This window comes from Pinus tabuliformis, chromosome 6 (assembly GCF_031772625.1).
Source record: "Pinus tabuliformis cultivar Carrire ecotype Pingquan chromosome 6, CPIR1, whole genome shotgun sequence".
In the NCBI taxonomy this organism is placed as follows: Eukaryota; Viridiplantae; Streptophyta; class Pinopsida; order Pinales; family Pinaceae; genus Pinus; species Pinus tabuliformis.
The window spans coordinates 2,038,277,900-2,038,297,850 of record NC_142292.1 but is presented as its reverse complement, the minus strand read 5'-3'; positions in this window follow the sequence as shown (position 1 = coordinate 2,038,297,850).

The following is a 19,951-nucleotide window of genomic DNA, read 5'->3' as shown; positions in this document are numbered from 1 at the left end:
ATTGTCACAAGCTATGAAGGAGATGAACAGGTAAAGCGTGCTAAACTTCAAACTCTCAGAATTCAGTATGAGACTCTCAAAATGTATAATGACGAAAGTGTGGCTAACTATTTTCTTCGGGTAGATGAGGTTGTTAATTGTATGAAAAATTTGGGTGAAGAAATAAAAGAGGCTATTGTAGTTGAAAAAGCCCTAAGATCATTGTCTCCCGAGTTTGAATCTAAAGTATCTGCAATAGAAGAAAAGGAAAATCTACGAATTCTTACTATGTCTCAGCTACATGGAATTCTAACTGCTTATGAAATGAGAAAGGGAGGTCCATCAGACAGAAGAGAAGCTGCTTTCAAGGCATCAGGCAAAGGAGATTATTATGAAGCAAGCCACGAAGAAGAGGAAGAAGAATCAAATTTTGTCAGAAATCTTCAAAGAGGTTCTGGAAGGTTCAGAGGTAAGTTACCCTTTAAATGTTTTGCTTGTGGAAGAGTAGGTCATTATGCTGCAAAATGTCCTTATAAGGATAAAGGAAAGGAACCTGCTAGGTGGAACAAGAAACAGAACGCAAATAAGAAAAGCTACTACACTCATGAAGATAGTGATGGTCTATCAAACAGTGATGAAGATGGACAAGGTAATGAATATAAGTTGTTAATGGCATTTGAAGATGATGATTATATGGATGCTATAGATGTGGATAACCTTTATGATGAAATTACTAGACTCAAGAGATGTATAGAAGAAAAGAACATGATCATTGATACTCTACAATTTCAAATTGATGAAAAGGAAAAACATCTTGAAAAATTAGAAGGTGAAATTGTTGGTCTTAGAAAAGAGATTGAGAAAACAAAAGCTATAAATCTCAAGTTTGTCAAGGGATCTGAAACTTTGGATGAGATTATTAATGTGCAGTGGTCTCCACTAAACAAGACAGGTCTGGGCTATAATGGAGAAACTTCTCAAGCATCCACCTCAAAAAGTTATCTTGATGCAGCAAGAAGAAATGAGCAAAAGCACAATGAAGATCATCAGGTAAAGCAGGGACGAATTACAAACAGAAACTATCAGGGGCAATCCATCTTAAGGGTGAACAAAAGCTACAACCAGCCACAGGTAAAATCTTCTCAATTTGGTTAAAGAATAGATGACAATAGAAATTACAATCCATTGGCTGGTAGATTCGATAACCACAGAAGTTTCTTCAATGGACAATGCTTTTCTTGCCATAACTTTGGTCACAAAGCAGCTCAATGTGTTGCATATAAAACGATCATGACTAGGGAAGCTCAAAAACAAAGAAGTATGATCGGGATTACAAAAAGGACCTATAACAACTTTTCGGTTCTTGAAAATGAAGTTGAATGTTCTATTTGTAATAACTTTGGTCATGAAGACTCTGAATGCAGGAGCAGGTTTCAGCAGAAAAAGGAACAAGCCTCAGGCACCAAAACATGGAGAATAAAGGAACCACAAATAGAAAGATGTGGGATAGCATTTTATGCAGAGGGATAGGAAAATCTATGGTACATTGACAGTGGATGTTCGAAGCATATGACAGGTGATAAAGAAAAACTTGAGTCATATTCTGCTCTAGAAAAGGGAAAGAAAGTCTCTTTTGGAAATGATACTCCTGCAACTATAAAAGGAAAAGGCATTGCTCAGTTAAAAGAAAAGGTCAAGGCTCGAAATTTTTTGTATGTTGATGGATTGAAGCATAATCTTCTAAGTGTCAGCCAGATGTGTGATAAAAGAACCGAGGTTATATTCCGATCAAATGGATGTCTTGTTCATGATCTTGATACAGGTAAAACAGTGATCAAAGGCAAAAGAACTCCAAATAACCTGTACATATTTGAAGAAGGACAACAACAATGCTATCTGAGCAAGGATGATGAGCACTGGTTATGGCACCGGAGGTTGGGACATCTAAGCTTTTCACAAATAAGGGAAGCATGCAAATATCAGGCAGTTCGCGATCTTCCAGATATCAAAATTCCTGAAAACACCATATGCAAATCATGTCAGTTTGGAAAACAAACCAGAACTAACTTTCCAGAGAAGGATCAGCTAGCATGCCTCTTGAGCTAGTACATACAGATACATGCGGTCCATTCAGGAAAAGAACACCTAGAGGAGAAGAATACTTGATATTATTCATTGACGATTTCTCCAGGTTTGTCTGGCTAGGACTTATGAAGCACAAAGATGAAGCATTCGAAAAATTCAAATCCTTCAAAGATTTGGTTGAAAATGAATCAGGTCACAAGATTAAGTGCCTCAGATCCGACAGAGGTGGGGAGTTTACCTCAAATGAATTTTTCTATTTCTGTGAAGAACATGGGATAAGAAGAGAATTCTCTACAGCTAGAACTCCTCAGCAAAATGAAGTTGTGGAAAGAATGAACAGAACAATCCAACAAATGGCTCGTGCTATGCTTGACGAGTCAGGAACTCCCGCAACTTTCTGGGGTGAAGCTGCACATGCTGCGGTTGTTATTCTTAACAAAACAAATGTCCGGGTGAACAGCACTCAAACTCCTCATGAGCTCTGGAGTGGTAGGACTCCTTCGGTAAAGCACTTCAAAATCTTTGGGAGCAAATGATATATCAAGAATACTAATGAGCAGCTTGGCAAACTTGAACCTAGAGCAGATGAAGGCATTCTTCTTGGTTACTCTCCACATAGCAAAGCATACAAATGCTACAATAAAAGACTTGGCAGAATTGTTGACAACATTAATGTAGTGGTTGATGAGAAGGGATATATTCCTAGGCAAGTGCATCATGAAGACATCGAAGAAGATGAAGGCTACCCCCAACGACAGAATGATGAAGAAGAAGAACCTCAAGAAGAACCAGAGGAGCAAACAAGAATAGAAGAAAAGACTCCATCCAGATATGTTCAGAAGAATCATCCAGAATCTCAGATTATGGGGCAGAAAGAAGCAGGTGTACAAACAAGAAGAACAGTTGCAGAAGCTTCAAGCTATTTGGCATTACTCTCCTCTACGGAACCACAAAATGTGAAAGAGGCATGCAAAGATGAATGTTGGGTGAAAGCAATGGATGAAGAACTCGAGCAAATCGACAAGAACAACACTTGGGAGCTGCTTCCTAGACCAAAGGATAAGAATGTTATCGGAACAAAATGGGTCTTCAAAAACAAATTGAATGAAAATGGAGAAGTAATTAGAAACAAGGCTAGACTTGTTTGTAAAGGGTATGCGCAGCAAGAAGGAATAGACTTTGAAGAAACCTTTGCTCCTGTTGCAAGACTTGAGGCCATCCGAATGTTCCTTGCTCTCTCGAGTTTTCAAAACTTCAAAGTATTTCAAATGGACGTGAAATCAGCTTTTCTAAATGGAGACTTGGAAGAAGAAGTATACATTGAACAGCCAGATGGGTTCATTCTTGGAAATGATCCAAATATTGTATGCAGATTGAAAAAAGCTCTCTATGGTCTCAAACAAGCTCCAAGAGCTTGGTACTACCGTTTGGACAAATATCTTCATCAACAAGGTTTTTCAAAAGGATCAGCAGATAGCAATCTTTATATAAAAGTTGAAAATGACAAATTGCTAATACTTGTTGTGTATGTAGATGACATTATTTTTGGGAGCAATGAAGAAGCTATGAGTCAAAGCTTTGCCTTGGTCATGCAGAAAGAATTTGAAATGTCCTTGCTAGGAGAACTGACATATTTCCTTGGTTTGCAAATCCAACAAAAAGAAGGAGGAATCTTTTTATCTCAAACCAAGTATCTCAAACAGATTTTGAAGAAATATGGTATGGAAGATGCAAAACCAGTATGTACACCCATGGTCACAGGATGTAGCCTTAGTGCAAATGATGAATCTGCAGCAGTACACCAACCAACCTACAGATCTATGATTGGAAGTTTACTTTATTTGACAGGTACCCGACCGGACATCATGCATGTAGTTGAAATAGTTGGAAGATTTCAGGCAAATCCGAAGGAGACTCATCTTCAGGCAGTAAAGAGAATTTTCAAATATCTTCAAGGGACTCAAAATTATGGCTTATGGTATCCTAGAGATACAGATCTTACACTTCATGCTTATACAGATGCAGATTGGGCCGGAAGCATGGATGACAGGAAAAGCACAAGTGGTGGTGCATTCTTTATGGGTTCCAGACTGGTATCTTGGTTCAGCAAGAAACAGAGTTCAATTGCCTTATCTACAGCTGAAGCGGAATATGTTGCTGCTGCATCCTGTTGCACCCAACTCCTTTGGATGATGCAGACTTTGCAGGATTTTCAAATCACTTGTACACCACCAATCCCCATCTTATGTGATAACACAAGTGCAATCAGCATCTCAAAGAATCCTGTTATGCATTCGAAAACCAAGCACATACCAATCAAGTACCATTTTCTCCGGGAACAAGTACTTGAACAGAAGGTCAAGTTGGAGTATGTTCCTTCTAAGGAACAAGTTGCTGATATTCTCACTAAACCATTGCCCAGGGACACTTTTGAATACCTCAGGCAAAAGCTGGGGGTTGTTGATGCATCATCTTATTTTTGAACCTTTTCTGATTGATGGTACAGGTTCAGGGGGAACATATAATGCATTGTTGGCATTATGGAGGATGGTCAGAAGGAGATCTTGGAAATAGCTGCAATATGTCTCTATCTCTTTCATGGAGGATTATGGTTCTTTGTTACAGATTTGGTTCATATTCAGGGGGAGCATGTTCTTAGGGGGAGCATACCCCTTTGCCCTTGATGTCAAAGGGGGAGAATGAAGCTGAAGATTGTGAGGTTGCCATCAAGTCCAAAGGGGGAGATTGTTGGCATTATGTTTCTAGTATGGCTATATGTTACAAATGTTGTACTTGATGGCAACTCCCGTGGCAAGGCTCTCAATTTGTTGAAAATTCAGAAGTACGCAGGAATCAGTTCAGAAGGTGCGTACCCGCAGGTACACCATGCAGGGACCGCGTCCAGATACGCAGGCCAGCCGTTCAGGAGGTGCGTACCCCCAGTGCACACATTTCAAGGCAAAGAAATTCACATGTGGGGTTTTCTTATGTTTTACTCTTGGTATTTAGTGGACGGTATTGGGTTATTATGGTGTCGGCTCGTGGTATTGTTCCATGATTTTAGGAGGAGCTTGCCTATATAAAGCAAAGGAGATCACTTGGCTAAGTATCTTTTGCAATTGAATATCTTTAGATCTGAAATATTGGGTTATGGTCTTAAAAGCTTGATCTATATGAAAGGGAAGTTGAAGAAGAATCTGTGAAGGGTGATCTCTCGAGCGCATGATCAGATCTGAGCAACTGTGCCACTCTGGTGGACTACCTATTCGGCCCTAATCAGAAGGACGCAGGTGTCTAACAGAAGATCTGCGTGGGTACGCAGTGCAGAAACAGGAGATCTGCGTCGGTACGCAGAGCAGAAACAGGAGACCTGCATGGGTACGTAGAGCAGAAGAAGGAGAGCTGCGTGGGTACGCAGAGCGACTAAGGTTCAAGTGCGTACGCATAGTAAAAGTACGCGGCGCAATAGTATTTCTGGGTGCGTACCTGCAGTAACAGTACGCAGTGCGGTTGAAGGAACAGTGCGTAGGCACGCAGCACAACAGAAGGATCCCTGCGGGTATACGCAGGGAAGCAGAAGGTGAATTGCGTAGCGACGAAGGCCACAGAAGGGAAAACTGCGTCTCTGTCTTAAAATGTTCTGTTGATTGAATTTTTCTGTTGATAAGGTGTTCTGGGTTAGTTCTGTTATTGCTGATCTGATAAATGTAGTGGACTGTAACTTTTATGTACTTGATGCTTTATGAAAAGAAGTAGGGGGTTGTAGCTCCCTTCCAGGAGATACTGGAAGACGATAGAGAGAGTTGTAGCTCTCTGCAGGTTGCAGCCTGTGTACTGGTAAAGGACTACACCAGTACAAAACCATTGTAAAAGGAGTTTCTAATTTGAAAGAAGATAGAGACATATTGCAGCAGGTGGTTTTCACCCACATTGGGTTTCCACCTTACATCTTGTGTTCTGTGGTTCATGTTCATTATTTTATGGTACTGACATGCAAAAATAATTCAACGAAGAAATAAGGAAGATTTATTAAAAGAATTTGATAATACTGATTCACCCCCCCCCCCCCCCCCCCTCTCAGTATTATTTCCAACAACGAAATCCTTAGAATCCACTATTGTGATCCCAAAGAAATCAGATCAATCTTCTTCTATAGAAATTCCTGAAGTGCAGTCTTTACTCCATAAACTACAGGGGATTTCTTTATCTTAAGAAGAATCTGAGTTATCCCAAGCTAGTGTTTCTTCTCAATTTCCTTCCTCTCAAAGATTAAATACAGGGAAAATTTTAAGAACCCCACCAAATTTATATGTATAATAAATGGGTGAATCCCAATGATACATAGGAAAAATGGAAGGAGATTTTATTAATAATATAATATGTAAATATAATTTTTTTGGCAAATATCTCACCAAATTATATTATCTTGTAAAATCATGGTGAATCACTAGTACAAAATGGTGAATCGCTAAGAAATACAAGGGTTGTTGTAGTATATTGGCACCAAGAGGGTATTCAAGAAGAAACTGTAAAATAACTTGACAACATTGTTGGTGAATTAGATGAGCTTGACTAGTTACTATCAAGCGCGCCACTCTAGTGACTAAATCATACAGATCTGGAGCTAGCAGTTGTCGCCTAACAAATTTATAGGCCGAAGTAAAGTAAGTTTTTTTTTTAGTTAACAAAGGTAGTTACAATAATCAAGCTATAATCACTTATAACTTCAAAATGTAGTTTTTCATATTGAAAAGTTGAGAACCTATTGTGACTATCAACAACCCCCCTTTTTATTAGTGTTAGTATTAGCATTAATAAATGGGGACCCTTCTAAAGAAATCAAATCTTAGCATTTAATGTTGCCTTTTTGTTTTTAGAATAAAACAAGATATCAAAGTATAACTTGCTAAAACATGGAAATTTACCTTCTCATACTTCAAGTGCATAAAAATTCACAAACTATGAGTTTCCTTATAAAAAGTGCTACATGACCATAAGGCTTAAGAAAAGCTTTATAACATAGAGTCTTGAACATTAAGGAAAACTTAAAAAACCCTCTTTAAAATGATTATTCTCGCATCGCAAAAAGGTTACAGCGGGCATCCCTTATAAAAGTCACTCCTTAAAAATGGGATACACGAGAATATGAAATCATGAAGCCTATAACCTCATCGCATCACAAATTCCAATACCACGGTGCCACTTTATGTAACACAACCAAATATCGTGAAATGCGATAGCCTCTCACAAATTGCATATCGCAGCAACTCAACGTAATGATGGTTTTAAACAAGGATAGGTTTTTCAATATAGAAATTTGCGATATTGCGAAGAAAATCACAAAATTTCTTTTATCGCATTTCAAAGGGCTCAGTGTTCTAGGATAGTAATTTTCGTCATTTGATGCAAAGTTATGAACATTAAAGTTTAGAATAACGGTTCATTAGTGGTCATTTATTAAGAACGATTTGGATCAGTGTAAAGGACCATTTGACGCAAGTTGATATCTTTTGATATGATTTAGAATTAAAGCTTTACTATCACCTTACTTTTGTCTTTCTATTGATCATTCCTGTATTAACTATCATCTTTATCATATTTGTGTTGTCTACTTGCAACTTTCAGGAAGAGCATGTAGAGCGTAATACACAAAGAAATGGGGAAGAAAGGCAAGGTTCCCACGTCTGAGAAGATAGAAATGACCCCATTATTCATAGACACTACCTGTGGTAGGGATGCAGGGATATCTACCTAGGAAGCTATGTATCAGTTGTTAGAGGACAAACACCCGAGAATTATGGAAGTGACAGTTACAGCATATGTACGCGGCTCTTCTCAAGCATCCCTAACTAAGCTTGCATACTCATTTCTACACCACATTGCTGCGAGGCCGAAGATACTCCCCTATACTGATATGGTGAAATGGATTATAGATCATGCAGACATATCCGACAGAGAGTTCAGGACAAAAATATAGGAAGTCATGGGGTCATTTACTCCAAACAATTTGAGACGTATGTACCACTTACCATAACCCCAGGCTAGCTACAACAAGCAATTTGTAGAGAAGTTTTCCAAGGAGAATGAAGACTTGGAAAAATGCACAAAGCACTTGTCAAACAATGAGCAAAGATTGAAGAAGGATAAAAATGATATGTATGCCACTGGCTCTCTCTGTTCTCCTCACTGTTTTGACGCTGCAATGTTATGTAGACTATTTGGGAAACCAGGCATCAACAAGTTTTCATCAGAATGGTTACCTCTAGTGGATGCGGTTACCAATGCCAGAGTAATGGATTGGGCCCAAATTCTATCGGATAATTTAGCCACTGCAATTTTAGGATACATAACTAAAAGAAGAGTTGCTTCGAGGGTTTACCCTCCATTCTTTTTGAGCGCCTATGTCATGGACGCTATTTGTTTTGTTTCCAATTTTCCTATTATGGGATGGAAGTGGACGGTACAAAATCCACTTCCCATTCATGTTTATCACAAAGTATTGTGGGAATCCAATTTCATCCCATATTTCTTCAAAAAATTTCATGGAGATATGCTTCCAATTTATAAAATGCTCTACAGCTGAGATGCCCTAAGTTTTTCCTCGGAGGCTGAAGTGGACATTCTACCCATTGCAAGGTGGTTTGGGGAAGAATTGTTCACGTATATCAAAGTGTTTGGCAGAATTTCTTCACCCCATGTGCTACCTTTTTATGTCCTTGACAAACTAATGGCCATGGAAATAGCCTATCAGACCTGTGGTGTGGGGGCAATGAGCAAGGTACTGAAAAAGTCTAAGAAGGTCATTTTGCTCCAATTTCCTATAGTATGTGGAACATTTGCATTGCATGACTTAGGTCAAGCTTTCAAAGAAGTTGATAATATGTTATGTTTAGAACTACCAAAGTTCCCGGGGAGGCAATATGATCCCTTTGGTGTTGTAAGTAATTTTACTACAATGGTTAAGAAGATCCCTTTGACGATGTTTTTCTGTAGAAGAACACTTTCAGAGAGGTTCAACATACAACATGAATTGTTTTTGGCCAAGAAAATCTCCAAAAGTTTGATAATTATAGAAAACAGAGGTTATCAAAGGTCCCATAGGACCAATTGCTCATCGAACCAATAAGGGAGCCTACTCCCAGTGTTAGCATAAGTGAAAGTTCAAAAGAGAAGTCCAAGGCAAGTTCTGAAAAAGAATCGACTGAAAAATCTAAAGATCAATCCAAGAGTGAACACAGTAAAAGCAGAGAGACAATAGAAGACACATCTCAGTTTACAGTGAGGTCTGATCAGTAGGCTTTGTCCCCAAAACAAGCTAAAGTTCCCACTCCTCTTACAAAGCCAACAAAGCCACTTGTAGTTGATCTAGAAGGGGAATGGGAAAATTTTAATAAGATATTGAGCAAAGAGGAACAAAATCCAAAGCCATCAATAAATTCGAAGGAGACAACCACAGAAATAGCAATAGAAAGGGCTATCAATACTCAGGGAACTGAGCACATTCTTGTTGCTCCATCGTCTGAAATTTTACTAAGGATAGAGGAAATTCCTACTCTAGACGTATTTTATAGCCCTCAACATAAGGTTGTCGTCAGAAGGCATAGAAAGAAAGGAAATCTAGATGCCATGCTCGTTCCCGAGGATGAACCCATGGACGTTCTTTGGAAAGACCCCACTACTGACCCATTAGAAAATCTAACTAAGCCCTCACAAATCACAGGTGCATATGCTTCGGCAACTATTGACAAAGAAATAGAGGTTCAATTGCTACTTAAAGAGAAAGAGGATAGCATTTTGTTTTTGGAACAGAAACTACAGTAAGTCAACATCAATTAAGAAGCAGAAACACAGTTGGAAAATATCCAGCAAATACAATTGGCACATAAAAGTAGTTTGGCTAGTAAAGAATAACAAATACAAGGTATGATAGAACTGCACAAGGACGATCCCAAAATTGGGGTGTTTATCACAAAAGCACTTGCTCTCAATTCCCAGCTCCTGCAACAGAAAGAACTACTCTTCCAGAAGATCTCGCAATGGAATTCCCATTGTGAAATGAGCGATAATATTACAAATCAAGTCATAGAATTACGACTTGATCTACGACTTGATTATGATTCAATTTTTAAGAAGGTCTTAGACTTCTTGAACTGGCAGAGATCCGAAGAAGGGAAAAGAGTAGACATGCCCAGAATTGATGAATCACACAAAGAGATTTTATTTGTGAAATGGGATTCCTGACTTAAGGAAGCAGAACAGGGGATGGAAGAGGCAGCAGCAACAACAAACAATGTCATTGAGTTCATAAATGAAAATCTGCACGAGGCCAATTTGGTAACAGAGACCACTCTGGGCTTCCTCCCAAAGGAAAAACAGCTTCAAACAGTCTGGAAACAAACAACAGAAGAAAGGGCAGAGGTGATTAAATAGGTAAACAAGTTAAACTGGGAAACATACTGGTAGTACCTGGTAAAACCACATAGCCAATGGATGACCCTAAAGTGCCTCATAACGTTTTCCGAGAAGATAGTACTAGCTCTTGCCAACACCGAATTTACAAGACAATTAAAAGCTGAAGTTGGCTAACCAATGCTCTTGAAACTGATGCTGGATATTTGTGATCTAAAGGATCGGATGCAGGATTTATCATAGATACCGTTTAGTTTTGTTTTAGTTTATTTTTGCTTAAAATGAGGCAGGTCGTTTAAGCCTCCTCATTTATTTTTTAATATTTATTTTTAGATTTCATATAGTATTTAAACCCTTCTCATGCATTTAGATAAGGGTCTAGAGTTTTATCAAAAACAATTCTTCAGAACATGCATTTTGCCCCCCACTGAGGAGGTTTTGATAAAATGAATGGAACGAAATTTATTTTCTATATGAGTTTAATATCTACTACTGAAATGCACTTTTGTACTCTTAGTGGATGTTAAGTGATTTGAAGATAGATCTATATTGTTGCAGCTCATGAGGAGAACTTATTACAAATGGTATTTTTATTTCCTAATACTTTTTACTTATGTGTTAAGCAATAAATCATTTTCAGTTATTTATATATGAAAGTTTGAATGTTTAGTTGTCATTATTGCACTTTTGTATGGTGATAACTTGCTATTTATGCTAAATATGTGAATAACTCTTATGCGATATATTTCTCATAATTGTTTCTCATAATCATTTTCAAATGGATTCTATTCTCATTATGGTTGAATGATCTTAATTATCAATCGCTTGTAGAAATTATTTTAGATCGCATAAGTAAATTTCACTCCCAGGATAGTTTAAAGTTAGATGTTTTCTTTCATTATAATAGATTGCATATGTGAGTTAGATTTAGAATAAGAATTCACCCCATTAAACCCCAAAAATAAAGACATCATCCCACTAGAACACGCATCATAAACTAATTGGGAAATTGGTCCCATCATCCCTAGTCGGAGCCACTATTCCAAACGGAAAAGGAGCTGCATTAAGGTCCAGACCGGGTGGTTATCCCCCTTTTTGGAGACCCAATTATTCAAGCCTTCAACATATTTGGTGCTAGAAGGAGGGCCTAACTGTGAATGGCAAGTAAATCTACATCTTCATGCCATTCAAAGAGTAAAACACCCTCACCATCACCCTCAACTTCTCGTTCGCATTCCAAATATCCCATCTCTAAACAAGAAGTTGAAAAGGAAAATACAGAGCACATTACTGAAATCCCAAACAAGCCAGATCATTCTTCTTCAGATCCCCCTGAGTTACAAACTTTAATTCCTAAGTTACAGGGAATTTCTATATCTCAAGAATAATCTGAGTTATCCTAAGGTAGTGTTACTTCTCATTTGACCCCATCTCAATGACTAACTAGAACACAAAGCGAAAATATAGGAATCCCACGAGTTGAGTTTCCTTTACCGAGTTGTAAGAAAGCTAGGAAAACACTAGTAGAATCTCAGAGTGAGGTTCTATCATCATCTTCATCTACCATCCCATCCATATCATCACAAGTTCATTCCTCCATACCTCAACTCTAGATCGTGGTTCACACAGGTACAGGAGCAACATCCTCCTCTACCCAACCACCTTCAACTACTGCAACACCCCCCTACTCATACTCCAATGATTGCAGGAAATTCTCCACCACGGCCATGGGCCAATCTAGGGGTTGTGAGAATGCCTACACTCTTATCACAATTACCAGCTCATCCTGAGAAATGGTTGCGCAAATTCAATCTTGACAATGGCCAACTAGCTGAGGAACATATAAATAATTTCATGCTATCCATTAACTTTAATGGAGTAACATAAGAGGATGCAGTTGTACGATTATTCCCTTATACATTACAAGGAGCAATTGGATCCTGATATTTTTCTTTACTAGCAGGCTCCATTAATAACTAGGATACGTTTCAGGATCAATTTTTAACAAAATTTGGGGATGATAGGTCAAAAACAACTTTAATCAATGACCTCTCCAATTTAAAATCTAAACCCAAGGAATCGATTAAAGATTTCAACTCTCGCTTCAATAAATTATTGAACAAAATACCAACAGTGTCGAAGCCTAGCGATGAAGTTCAAAACGAGTGGTATATTTCTTCTTTACCATCAAATTTAGCTATCTTTGTAGATAGAGCTGCTAAGTCAACACTAGAAGAAAACATGAAAGAGGCGATAGTTGTAGAAAAGTGTATCCTAGCCATAGAAAAGAAAAATGTTGTAGATGAAAGAAAGTCAAAAAAAGTGTATTTTAGAGATGATCCTAAGAAAAAGTAGCCAAAGGACCTATTTGACCTGGAGGGTTTACAGAAAGTCTTGAAGACCATGTCAAATGAAATGGTTGATATAAAGAAACAAGTAGCTGAAACCTCTTCCAAGAAACCTTTTAAACCCTTTAGAATAAATCCTTCAACTGATCCAAAACCTCCAAATGCTATAACAAATGCAGAACTAGAAGGAGAAGAGGAAGAAGTTTCAAATGAGGAGCAGACTAATAATGATGAAGTCATAGAACTGCAGGGAATGTGGGACTTTATCCTTCCAAACGAGGAAGATAAATATGTATTACCTATTACTACCAGAAGTAGAAATCAACTTGATCCTCAACAATCCAGTGCGAAACAGAAAAATCCAAGCCCAATTCCCAAGGATAAAAGCGCAGGTAAGAAATCCTCACCAAAGTCTACTTAGACAAAACCAGTGCAATTTGATTCAACAACTCCATCTAAAACACTTATCATTTTTGATGAAATGGAGTATAATATTGTTGAAGATATGAAGAAAACCATGGCAAATGTCACTTTTCACGAGCTCAGCAAGTTAAAGCATCAACATAAATTTCTTTTGAAAGAGCTGAATGCAATACCTATTATGCCTCTCCCTGCCACTGTGATTTTGCAAGCTACCAATGAAATGGGGAGACCTCTGACTAGCATGTCAAATAAAGTCAATCCAAATGACATTGCTTTGATTGGAGGAAGGTCAAAATCCCATACTCCTCCATTTCTCCTTACCTTTGAAGTTTTCAATAAAAGATTGCATAACTGTTTGGTAGATTTCGGTGCCTCATCTAACATTTTGCCTAAGACATTTTGTGCAAAGTTAAATGTCCAACCTCGAAAATCTACAGTACGAATAGTGCAACTAGATCGGTCTCAAGTTGAGTTCATCGGTGAACTTCATCAAGTGACCATAAGGCTTTCATCAAACCCGAAGGTATGTCAAGTCATTGATATACTTGTTGCAAACATCCAAAATTTTATGAATTGATCCTTAGCAGGGATTGATCAGAGAAGCTTCACGGTTACTTTGCAACTGACTGGTCTCATATGTGGCTCCCTTACAACGGCAAACCAAATCAGATCAAGGTTGAACGAGAAAGGCATCAAAAGTATATAGTGACGGAGTTAGAAGGATAAAACAAGCCTGTAGAATACAAAAACAACATAATTGGAAACTATTCTATTGATTCTTTCTTAAGAAATTTCAATGCTTATACTTCACCTTTTTTGGAAAATTATGTTTTATCTCAGATAGAAAATTTCTCTGAAATGGACACTTCTAGATGCATCAATTTTATAGATAAACCTGTAAATAATTTTTTTTTTGGAAATTATTTTTTGATGGTTCTAAGTCTAATGATGGAGCAAGAGCAGGTTGTATATTAGTCAGTCCCAAAGGAGAGAAAACCATGCTAACATGTAGACTCAAGTTCGATTGCGTGAACAACACTGCTGAATATGAAGTGTTAATTCAAGGATTTTACAAGGCAATCAAGCTTAATATCAAATACCTGCAAGTATTTGGAGACTCTGAGATTGTTATTAAATAGGTAAGAAATACTATACATTGCTTGTCAGGACACTTGAAGCACTATCAATCATTAGTACAAGACCTGACCTCACACTTTATATCATTTAATATTTCTTCTATTCCTAGACTCCAAAATGCTAGTGTTGATCTGCTTGCTAATGTAGCTTCCAAGCTCATTCCATCAGAGGACTATAGTCTAGATAGATTCTCGATTGAATTAGTCTTTAGACCCTCTATTCCTGATAACATTACCAATTGGAGAGTTTTCAACAATGACCCTGATATTGTGAGTTTTCTGACTTTAGAGGGCTCTTACAATAGTCAGATAATTGATGAAGACCAACACGACAAGCAGCTGGAACAAGGAAACAACAATAACGCTATACCAAAATCCATAGTCAAGTTAGAGGACCTATATGACTTAAAGGACAAATTCAAACGGTTCACCAATTCAAAACTTCAGAGTTCAACTTTGAGATTTGAATTAGTGAATCTAGGGACTGACATAAAACCACAGAATATCAACCTAGGTCTTGGTCTAACATCCGAGGTGAAATCCGCTTTCATTTGACTATTGAAACAATACAAGAGTGTCTTTACCTGGATTATGATGATCTTAAAACTTACGTCACTTCACTTATACAACATACAATTCGGATGATCGCTGATGAAAAGCCCGTTCAATAGAAATTGAGGAAAATACATCCTAATCTGGAAAGGCAAATTAAATTTGAATTAAACAAATTATTAAGAGCCAAGATTATTTTTCCCGTTAGGCATTCCAAATGGGTTTCCAACCTGGTCCCAATCAGAAAGAAAAATGGTGATATCCGGATTTGTATTGATTTTCAAAATCTCGATAAAGCTTGCCAAAAGGATAATTTTCCACTGCCCCCTATGGAATAGATATTACAATCAGTCGCAGGGTCTAAATTAATGTCCTTTTTAGATGGCTTTTTAGGTTATAATCAAATCTTAGTCCACCCATATAATCAATTGAAAACTACATTTAGAACGAAATGGGGCACTTATGAATATCCAAAGATGCCATGTGGGTTGATCAATGTCAATGCCACATTCCAAAGGCCATGGACATTGCGTTTAAAGGATTAGTGAATAAGTCAGTGGTGACTTACTTAGATGACATAACAGTGTATTCTAAAAAATGCAGTAATCATCTCAGAGACTTAAAACAGATCTTCCAACGTTGTCAAAAATATGGAATCTCACTTAATCCTAAATTTTTTTTTTTTCTTTAAGTGAGGGAAAGCTTCTTGGATTCATAGTGTCTAAATCTAGAATTCATATTGACCCAGATAGGATTAAGGAAATTTTTGAGATATCCTTACCCCATAACAAAAAAGCAATGGAGTCTTTCCTTGGTCAGATCAATTTTGTTAAAAGATTTGTCCCTGACTTCTCAAGAATCATGTCACTTCTCCAAGCCATGATAAAGAAAAACTCTCTCTTCAAATGGGTCAGGCAGAACATGAAGCGTTTGGCTTGATAAAACAAGTGATTATAAATGCCCCATCTGTTATCGGGAAAGCTAGTGTCTATGCAGAGCTGCTAGTCCCACTAAGGCTGGTAGCTACCTTAGAAACAAACAAACTAAAACTACTTTCGTTTTCCTTTATGAGAAATAGATAAGAGGGGAATAAGGAGACCAATCTCTGTCTTGCGCTTGGTTCCTTGCTCGATTCCTCTCCCTTCTGATAGATCTTTGCTACTCGCTTCCTTGTCTAGCCAGCTTCACAAAGCACCTGTAGAATCAAAGCAGCATAACACTATCCAAGAACATATATATATTGTCATAAACAATATAGGACCAGATATATATTGACCACAAAAATGCATATAACATCAATCATACAAGAATGTGGAAGAAAACTTGAACAACTTTATTGATAATCAAGAAAGAGCAAAGAGGATTACAACCAATTGTTCTGACCAGCATCATCCTCTCAGCAAGAAAGCCCTTCTTCACCTCATGAAAAGATTAGATCACCCAACACTATGATATTGCACCAAGAAACCAACAACACTTCCTTAGAAGATACAAAATTCCAGCCTCTGGATCTCTGGGATGAGGGATCCATATATAGATGTTTGCAAGGGGGGTGAGTCAGCTTTTGAGAGTTGATTAGTGTCCTCTCTCTGATAGTTCTTGATTCCACTTGGAGATTGATGATCTCTTACTCATCCCTGGGCGAATGTAGAGAGGCAAGTGTCACAGGAGAAGTTTCTAGAAGATTCCATGATCCTCTACCTTGCAGATTGACCCTGCCATTTGTCCACTCTCGCTCATCGCACCCCATAGAAGGGCTTTTCAAGATGCATCACACCTACTGTGTGTATTTATATGGGATGCAACGCACTTTGACCATGGAGCAGGTGAGATGGTCTAGTTTTGACCAGTTCTGAGCATTTTTTCATGGAGAACGTCTGGGAGAAGATGTAATCAGTTGACCTTGTTCTTTTAGAGGTTGGACCAACACTTTTAGGGAATTAAGAGCCCTTGTTTTATGGACATTTATGATTGGGGTTGCAGTGCCCAAAAATGTTTATAACAGTTGCCCCCTAAAGCATGAGGTCATTAATTTGTTGATGTCGGGTGAAATGCTTTATCATGAGGATATGAAGTTCTTTCAATCTGGAAGGCGACCTGTAATAAGATACAATACAATAAATTATCTTCATAATATTTTCATGATATAGCTGAGGTGGGCATTCCCATGCTCAGCTTTATAAATTCATTTTCATGTACATAAGACAGACAGTCGTCTGAGTGTAGACTGATGATTCTAGTAGAGCCATCATCCCTTCGGTTGGATGATTATCTGTGCAGTAATGATGTACATTTGATGTCTTTATTTTCCTGAATATATATCGCAACCCGGATGGATGAAACTGGATCCGGGGTCTTTAATCTTGTTCGATCTTCACTCAAAGTACAAGTCGATCCATGTGAGAGATGTTCTGGAGTCGAACATGGAAAGACATCGCCTGATTACCAACCAATGATGTAAGCTGTTAACATGCACGAGAGGAATCCCCGATAATGATGATGACCCCCAAGGTACTGCAGTACAATTCACGTGGTGTGAATAAGGGACTTGGCATCAAACACCATGAAAAATCTTTCGGTTGAAGGCCATTGATGTAAACCTGTTGCCGGAAGTGAGAAACTTGCCATTGAGGCATGCAAGCTTCAAAGTACTGAAAGGGTTGTTCCTAGATCAACTTCTTAGATAATGAGCTTACGTCGACAAGAAGAGATCCGTCATAGGAGGGCCTTGGGGAATCCCATATCAATGACACAGAATGGAGCAAATGATTTTAATGGAGGTGAAAACGATTTGGTGATATAAGGTTTAGGGTGGCGGTGATGAAAGAATGGAGCATGAATGTATTGCAGTGGGTGAGACACAGGTGAATTCTCTGAGCGACTTCTCTTGAACATATCGGTGACACTGACATGATGGATCGGTAGCATAAACCCCAAATATGGATGGTGTGATGGAGCCATGGTGATGTGACCAGTGAATGGAACAACCCAACCCAACTCGGATGTGGAGTGAAAGTGTAATGTTCAAGAGCGACTTGCTACCGATAAAGTTTCTTCAAGTTTTCTTCCCAATTTTCCCCAGTCATTGCTGACCAGTACCTCTTTATTTTTTTCAAGCTTGAGGAGGATAACACATGCTTGTTCTATAATTTGCCCTTCGGGCAAACCCATAGCTATGTTTTAACGAGCCTAGCGATAGTGAAACTCGTTCTTGTCTGTTATGGACAAGTTTGTCGCTATTCAGTTTTAACGAGTTTAATGACAAGGATAACTTGGTCCTTTTCAATTTTAGAGAGTCTGAAAAAGGGACGTAAAGAAAACTCCAATAATCCTTTTTCGTCATTAATCCCTTGAGTCCGAAAAAGTATAAAATAATACAAAAGGGATGGATTTTCGGTACTTTTAACGTGCTGAACAAAGCAATTACTCGATATTTTTGTGTAATAATCCCTCAAGTCCAAAAAGATTAAAATCTAAAGGAGGGATAGTACTTCCGGTCCCTTTAACGAGCTGGAGAGGCCAATGGCTCGGCAATCTTTTCATATTTTACGAGTCAGTTGAAAAGAGCTTAAAGGAGACTCGTTTTTGAGGAACGAGTGATAAATATGGGTAGCAACTGATTCCAGGTAAGGTTTGGAATTTTCTAATCACGGCAGTGTCACAAGGATGGCTAACAGGATCACTCTTCGCAGCTGTTCCTCAAAAGGGTAAACAAACAAATGGAGGTGAATGATCGGCTAAAACAAAGTGGAGTTGATGATGAGAACACGACCAAGGCTTCCAAAAGGTTGATGGTAATACTTTCACAATGGTTATTTACCAGAAATTGGTTCATTTTTTAATGAGCTTAAACTCTGGGGGAACATTTGCTCATTTCTTATGTTTATTTTTTAATGAGCTTGAATTCCGCGTTAAAACTGCTCGTTAATCCAGTCATATAATAAGGATGTCTCATATAACAACGACATTTTTTCAAAGCTTTGCCCCGCATCCTTTCTTTATGCAAGTTAGGAAACGACCAATCCTACGAGTTTAAAGGGTTAGAGGACCTATAAATTTAAAAAAATCAATGGTTTCTCTTTGCTTGCACACCAAAAGGTTTGCATGCCCCCAGGTATAGCGAAAAATTTCCAAGTTACCAAAGATTGTTCTATCCGTACTGCGGATAAAACACTTCCTCGGTGATGTCTACCAAAATAGACAAAGGTGAGTGGTGCAGACGCCTCCACTCACATAAATTTGACGGAGGAATCTTATTCCAGTTTAATCTCATAAACTAGTCATATATCCTTCGCGGAAACCTACCCTATACCTGAAGTTTTCCTGCCAAATTAGACCAGGGTGCATGCCCCCTAGGTTTCAGTCATGTCCTTCAAATCACTTGTGCTCATCAGGTGGATGGACTGGGGATTGATGAGACATCCCTTGCGTGAAAAGACCATTCAGGGATGGTATATGACTATTTGCTATGTGTGAACCAGGGAATGAAAGCTGGTCTACGAGCTTGACCACTCTTCCTTCATGCAGAAAACACATTACTCTAAAGAGTGAGGAGACAATGGCTCCCATGCAATAAATATAGTCTCGTCCAAGGAGTAGATTATAATCCAGGGATCCTTGGACTACCATTACGTTCATGTGAATGGTTTTCCTTCTCAATGTTATCGACACATTGGGAAGGATCCCTAATAGTCGACTGGTTCCTTTGTCAAAGCCTGTTAGATTTCTCATCTCAGGCAAAAGCGATGGTGAGCCAAGCGCTTTCTAGGTAGTTGAGGAAAGGATACTCACAGAATCCCCTTCATCTATGATGGTATCGGCCATGACCATTCTATATATTTGAGCAATGATTCGAAATGGTACACTAGCTGGTAAATGGAGTGTGCCTAGTAGATTCCAATCGAAGGAAACAAACAGGTTGCTTGGAGGTGGGACCGAATAGATGACCGGATATGACTCTGATGAACTTCCTTCCTGCAGTAAAGGAATGGATAGACTGCCCCCATGTTTATCAGAGTC